Below are 7,543 nucleotides of genomic sequence, written 5' to 3' on the forward strand. Positions count from 1 at the left end.
CTTGCCTGGTGAGGTTCACTTGAGAGTCACATAATTTTTGCGAGGTTCTCCTGCCAGGTATGGTTCACATGAGAGTCAGAAAAATAACTTTGAAAAAACAGTGTTTGAAAAAAACAGCTTTTATTTAATAGTATGGCTAATGTTCGGTTTAAGCATGATCTTAAAGAAACATGCATCCGTGACCTTTGAAGTGGGAGGTTGAGTCTTGATGTTGCCTATCCTTTTGCTTGCGGTGGGTGCCAATGGCGTGACTCCGCAAACTCAGCCGCTCCCAGTCTGTGGAGCTTACAGTAAAACAAATTCTCACAAAACGTCTGAACTTAAGATGCCAGATGAGGCGGGAAAACGCGGGGTCCTGCTGCAAGTACAAGTAACAGACAAGTGCGGATTGGCAATTGGGATCTCCCATACATGAACCCAAGGGTGTATCCAGGATCTTCGGGGGGGGGTACACAAAAAATATACTTAAAAAATACATCAAAAGTTTATTTATATGCATTTTCGTTATGTTTTAAAAGTTTGACAAAGATTTTGAGGCTGGGTTAAACCTGGACCCCCCCCCCCTCTCCTGGATAACCTATGCGTGAAAAATCGTACCTAAAACTTGCACTGTAAAATGCTTCAAATAGCTATACCGTTCATTGGAATTAATCTTAAGCAAAGTTTAGTCATATACAATGACAAACTTTTTATGTGAGAGGATTTTTCTAGTGCGGGGTGGGGCTACGATTAAAGCGCATTGTCAGGTGTCAATTGTTCCAAGTTATTTGGGCAGAAGGGTTTTTTGGACCAATTTTAGTGTAAATCAGAACTCATCTTCTACTTCTGTCTTTGTGCTGGTATGTCTACGATTGTCGGTTGTCTCAATTGACCTATGATTTTATTTTACGTACTAACCACGTTTTTGACTATATAATTTTCAAAGTTATTTTGATACAATATAACAGTGGTTTAAAACCCAAAACTAGATATATTATCTTCCAGTAATATGGTATTCCACTACCATTCTTTTTATATTTATGGTTAAGGAGTTTTTTTTATTTAAAGTTCAGTTGAGCCCAGGTTGGGGGGGGGGTGCCTCCGGCGTGTTAAGTATATATTTGATTGTTATATGAAGCATTGAAGGACAACCTGCTTTTGTTTCTATGCATTAGGCAAGTGATTCTCTCTCTCTCTCTCTCTCTCTCTCTCTCTCTCTCTCTTTCTCCGTCTCTTTATTTTGTCTTTCTGTCTCTTTTTCTCTCCCTATCTTTAGTGATGTAAAACGTGTTCTTCAGTTTTTGACAATTTTAAGTAATGGATTTCTTTTTTAGGATCTATTTTTGGAAAACAGTACGGACGAAGTGTTTTCTTTCTGAAGATTACATGGCAACCTAGATTTGCTTATAGTGAAAATGATTTGGGGAAAAAACTTGATAATGTTAGCAATAATCCTGGTGCTCCAATCACATTGTGCTTTTTTTCTCCTTCGCACCGTTTTGGTTTATACTTCTTTTTTCTTTCTTTTCTTTTTCTTACAGGGATCTGATTTTATTCGTTTTGTTTCGCTTGAAAGAATTTGTGTACAACATATTCATCAATCATATAAGACTACTGGATAATGAACGTTAATCATTTTTAATTGGTTGTGACTGATTAGAATTTGTGGGTATTAAGTGTTCGTTCGGAAATGGAAGTGCTTATAACATACTCGAATCACTCACTTGCAGATGCATTTTTCGCGCATGGGCCCAATACTGAAAAAATTGTAATTTGAATAAAAAGTACCCAAAAATCCGGTAAACTTTAGGATTTTGTGGGGGACCCCAGCCGTGAGGCGCCCCTCCTTTTGCGTACGTCCTGACTCGAATTTTTCGTGGGATGATGGATGGTGTTCCTTGCTGAAGGTATCTAATACGTGCCATGGGACCGACATCCAGAAAAGGTCCCAACGAGTCACAACCCTTACTTGATTAAAAAGAAAAAACAGTGCACTTTCCAGTAGTACCCCTAACATCGTGAAAGGCTTTTGTTTCCTGAATTATTGATTGATTTGTATCTATTGGTTTTGATTCTATTTGTTAAGGCGTGAAGTAACATATAATGTTGTTAGTGTTGCTAACGGAATAATAATAGACGTATTACTAATTTATGTACATACAAATATCTATAATACATAACTATTATACAGTTATAGATTTATAACATGATATAAATTATATACAGATATTCTCGGGGGTTCCGAAAACGGTCAATACTGTACAAAGAGACATCGGGAGGCTAAAAAAAGATGGGGCCACACGTACAGACTATGAGTATACCTGAAAATTACAGGTCAGGAAAAATCCCTCCGCCTCCCAACAACTAAGTTTATTGAACTTCCCTCAAAACTAGATCTTCATTTTGTTGGAAAAGGACAATCATATTTATGTTCTATTCAGATATTTCCTATGGAGAGAGAGGGGTTAAGGTTTCTAGAAAGTGGCTAAACTTTTTGCGAGTCGTTTCCCTGAGAGAAAGCGAACTTTTTGCTGATATTTATGTAGTTGCGGAGGATGGCAACATTTTGTCTAATAGTTTTTTCACTTTTTATTTTTTCTCGCGCAGTCCCTCCCGATTTGGATTACAAAATAGATTGCTATGTTCTTTATTTACTTTTATAAAGTACTTTGCATGTTTCGTAAATGATTACCAGTATTAGTAATACGCTTCACCGCTGACTAACCTCGCTTAAGAGTTGTGGCGTGAATGAACTTTCTATAAGTCATATAAGGTTTCTTAAAAGCAGGATTTAATCTTGATTAGATAGTTTTGTTAAATAATGTTATTATTTAACCTTATTATATTTTTTTATTTAATTATGTCTATCCATCCAGTTGCAACTTGATTTGAACCCCTATTTTATTTCAACTTAATTTACCCAAAGAATATGATTTTTACTATTGATTGACGGAATTTTCTAGAATGATTAGGGGATTACAAACAGTTTTTCTTGGTATGATAGGTACATCCGTTTAATCTAAATGTTATAATTGACATATTGAACCATGTTCAGAAATTAAATTAAAAACACAGTTATTTACCTCATGTGAATTGGCTTGGTTTTCAAAAAGATGTCAGTTACTGCCGTTTTGCATAACAGCGACGAGACTCTATTAAAAAGACTCTTGATTTTTGAAGTTTTTAGTTGCCCTCCTAATTTTGAAAAATATCCTTTTTTGTATCGTCGCTAAAAAATATTCTTGAACTCCTTCCCCCCTATATTTTTCGTCAATTGCCACTCCTGGGCACTTCCTCATTCAAATTCATGACGTTTAAAAATGTGTCAGTGACTTTCGACCTTGTACCATATGTTAAAAAGACTGTCTTGTCGAAATATATGCTTTTGTCTTTTCGCTTCGTTTTTTATACGGGCTGGAAATCCCCTTCTTTTTCTTGGTTATTTTTTAATTATATTTTTTCTCGTTTTTGATCAAACCTTATGCTTCTGTATCAAACAATTTGCTTTAATTACAGTGAATTATTTTTTGCTTATATTTGCTAGTAAATATCATTATTCCTGATTTTTTTTTTTTTTTTTTTTTTTTTTTTTTTTTTTTTTTTTTTTTTTTTTTTTTTTTTTTTTTTTTGGCGAGAAAAATAGTTCTGCCTCTTTAAAACTGGATTAGTTAATGGTGAGTGAAAAATCTGGCCAGCCAAGAAAATAAATTTTTGGAGAGAAAAATAAATCTACCTTTTAAAAACCTAATTGCTAGACCAGTAAAAGGAACAAATGTATGCCTCTGGGGGTGGTAAGGCGAGTAGACTATTTTATTGGGATTTTATGAAAGTGAGGTAAGGGCCTTGGCCTGGAAATTATATATGTAAAGTAGACAAAGAGTACCAAATAGATCAGCAGATATAAAAGAAAGTTTGTTTTCTCTTGATTCTTATAACCTTAGTAAATAAATTTAAAAAGGTATGTTTTCTTTCTCTGTTGTATAAATCTCGCAAATCTTTTAACCTTAGAAGCGTCAGGGCTCACCTTTCCCCTACTTACTCTTCACTAGTTTGCCAGGGAAAAACCTATATATATATAGAATATGCTATGGACTTTCTAATTTAAAGAAAGTCTATAGCATACGCCTTGACCCCTGTTTGTGTTTTTTCTAAAGCTGATGTGTATTCATGCCACGCTATTACGATGATAGTTTTTGAAAGAAAATCGCGTCGTCAGTAAGCGGAGGGTTTAGTATAATAGTAGATCAAGGAAGGTATTTGAGGCTGTTTACGTGAGTTAAGTTAGAATTGACCTACTTAAAAATTGTACTCAAACAATCTTTAAGCCAAGAATTCCCCTCATCCCCCACCTGCTTGTAGATCTGCCTATTGACTTACCACAGTCAGGAGGAAGTGTACGAATGAAAGGGTAGTTCATAAGTAAAGTGAACAATACTGAGTCTCGGCCCTTCTGAAAATTTCTATAACATGACCATCCCTTAATGACTGAACCCTCTAATTATTAATTTGTTTTTGCAATTTGAAAAAAAGAGGGTAATTAATATTTAAACATTGTTTATAGCTCCTTGGATCGTTTTGTATTTACGTATTTTTTATATTTATAAACAGTAGATTATGGAGACTAAAGCCAGCTGGTATGCCGAAACTGACTACAATATCTTGCTAGAAGGTTTTAGTTTGATTGACGTGTAATAATGATTAGTTAAATCTTCTTGTATGTTTTATGATGATAATGTGTGTATTTAAACTTGTTCTGTTTTTGTTTTCTAACGTATTAGCTACAAATATAGAAATGTTCTCTAAAATTTAGTGGCAAACGCATTCTGGTCGTATGTGCAAAAAAAAAAGAAAACTAATTTTCACGCTTAGCTGAAAAAAAGAGATCGGGTAATGTGGCATTCAATATAATTCCTCATCCTTTTTTATATGTATTTGTGTATCAAGTCTTCAAATAGTCCCTTTTATAAAAAAAGGGATAGCCAGTCTTTCCAGAGTTCTTTTACATCTGTCAAGTGCAAATATAACCACAGTTTGTCGTACTTAAAGCCAAGGGACGAAACTACCCCATCCAATCGTCTCCACCGTAGACCGCCTTATTCTGGTTCAAGCAAGGTGCAGAATGCCTGCTCTCTGGGAAAAACGTTTGTGGTAGATCTGCTGGATGGGATGGGGGTGCTGGAGGGGCTACAAGTTTCCAAAAATATTTAAGTCCGACTTACGAAAAGAAAAAGAATGGCACAACCAGGTCTTGTATCTACAGTCTGTCAATAATTTTTTATTTTCTTTATTATTTTACTTCTTATTTTGATTTTTGAGGTAAAAGAACTTTAAAATCTGACAAGAAAAATAAAAATCTTATTCCTTAAATTTTAAACTTTAATTATTGAAACTATCCTCTACTCGTTTGTTTTAGACTCTAATTCGTCATGACAATTAAATTAGAAAAAAAAAGCTATTCTTTGCGCAATTTGTCCCTTTTTAAAACTATAAATAAAATAGCTGAAGGATCCAAAATAATTTGGTGATATGTTTTAATGAATTCTTGTTTCGATTTCAACTATGATCGTGACCGTTTGTATGTGTTCGTAAGCATTTTTTCAAAGGCATTCTTAATATTCTTATGTTACAAAATCATTAAAAATCGTTTTATGCTTATATTCCTCGCTTAGGTTAGGATACTACTGGCTCTTAAAGTGGGGAGTTACCTACTAGGGCACTCGTGGGATCACAATAACTCATTAAGGATCCGCCCTTTAGTCTTAGGTCTCTTGAAGCGGAGAGATGCCCGTTAGAGTACTGTTAGGATTATAGTAACTAAATAAAGAAAGTGTTACATATGCCTTTGGTTATTGTCCTTCGCCCTTTGGTTTCTTGAAGTTGAAAGGTATAGAGGGGTGAACCTGAGCAGATTGAAACTGTTTTTTACAGATTTGCATTGCCATTAAATTTTTAAAAAGGATCCCCTTTTGTAAATAGCACCTTAGAAATCAATCCCACAGATTTTTTTTTGCGTATTGTCCAATTTATTGTTCATTAGATCGGTTTGCTCTGTACCTTGCATTTGTTCTTTATATCAGTATATTTTTGTTGTTGTCTTGCGGGGGGGGGGGGGTGGAGGATTCTACTCTGCTTCTAAACTATGGACACTGTTATTGCAAAATAGGTCAACTCTATAAAATATGTGGAGGCGGAGAAAGGAAAGAGTAAACATCAGAAAATGTATATAGGCTAAAAGAGGGAAAATCGTCAAAATTAGACCATATTAAGGTTGTCACTCAGACCGGCCTTATTTAGTCCAAAATAATTTAGAAGGGATTTACTATGAGGTTTCAAAAACAGAGGGTAGTAAAGGTAACTCAGTTTCTTTTTGTTTGTTTTTTGGATAATTTTTATATTTCAGAATAATAACAATATCAGTATTAAATAATGTTTTAGACTAATGAAAATTTTGTCTTTTCTCTTTCTATTCAAAAAATGTTGAATGTACCCCTTTTGGCCAGTATAGATCTCTCACAATTTGTTAATTACGCGATTGGTTATGTATTCGTCACGTACGGTGCTTCCTTATTAACGTATATTCTCTGTTACATATCATAATTACCCTCTTGAACGTAAACCCAGTCAACGCTTAATCATATATCAATCATTAAAAAGTTGAAACCTTACTTAGTATTTCTTTTTAATATTGTTTATAACATCAGAACAGCCTAATATGGGTATTTAGCTATATGCCATGCCCACGTAATGAAGATATGAAATGCAAGCATTCTGGTGTATCTTTTTTTGACTTTCTACAATTTTGATTCCAACTTTCCCCTCAATTTGTTTTAAAAAGTTGCTTGTTTGTTGTCCTTTTTAAGCTTAACAGTGCCTGGTATTCATTATATATCTAGAATTTGTTTTTAGGAAAATATTTCTTAATTTTTTAGAAAGATATGTAGTCAGTTTGCTTTTGACAGTTTCTTTTTATAGGTATCTAGTCTCCTATTTTTAATTCTGTTTCAGGCCTTTCTTTCATTTTCTTTAGTAATATATAATTATTTTATAAATACTTTTGTTTCTCTGAAAAAATATTTCAGACAAAAAATTCGTTTTTATTTAGTGAAAGTGTGCTATTTAAAGTAATTTCGTCAATAAATCACCGAATAGAGATAATGAAATCTTATTTACTTTTTTTAAGGACTCGGTTGTTAGTTTGTTTTCAGCCAGGAGGGCTGTAGAGTCGGTGAGTTATAAATACCAGCTCCGACTTTTTATACTTTCAGGAGTGCGACTTCTATAATTTATCGAACTAAGGCTCGAACTTCTTGCAGAATACGAGCCATTATTCCTCTCATTTCCTAAGCACATCCCTACTTCTTTAAAAGGTATGGTTAATAGAGCCAAGATCTTTCCACGCTGATTGGCTGGGGGAGCGCCGGAGGTTAATAGAGCCAAGATCTTTCCGCGCTGATTGGCTGTGGGAGCACCGGAGGTTAATAGAGCCAAGATCTTTCCGTGCTGATTGGCTGTTGGAGCGCCGGAGGTTAACGCCTATGTGTGTTGAGATCCTTCTATGGGCAAG

At 34.5% G+C, this 7,543-nt stretch overlaps 1 protein-coding gene across 4 annotated transcripts in view; it reads left to right on the plus strand.

Annotated features, from left to right (window-relative positions):
* The window catches only part of LOC136033294 (TATA box-binding protein-like 1), a 45,700-nt gene extending 40,869 nt beyond the window's left edge, over positions 1-4,831 (plus strand). For all 4 annotated transcript variants that reach the window (XM_065714063.1, XM_065714060.1, XM_065714062.1 and 1 more), the window contains exon 6: positions 1,314-4,831. The gene's annotated coding sequence lies outside the window, so the exon portion shown is untranslated. The remainder of the gene's footprint in view (positions 1-1,313) is intronic.
* Positions 4,832-7,543: the final 2,712 nt, after the last annotated feature.

The sequence above is a fragment of the Artemia franciscana genome, chromosome 11 (assembly GCF_032884065.1).
Source record: "Artemia franciscana chromosome 11, ASM3288406v1, whole genome shotgun sequence".
In the NCBI taxonomy this organism is placed as follows: Eukaryota; Metazoa; Arthropoda; class Branchiopoda; order Anostraca; family Artemiidae; genus Artemia; species Artemia franciscana.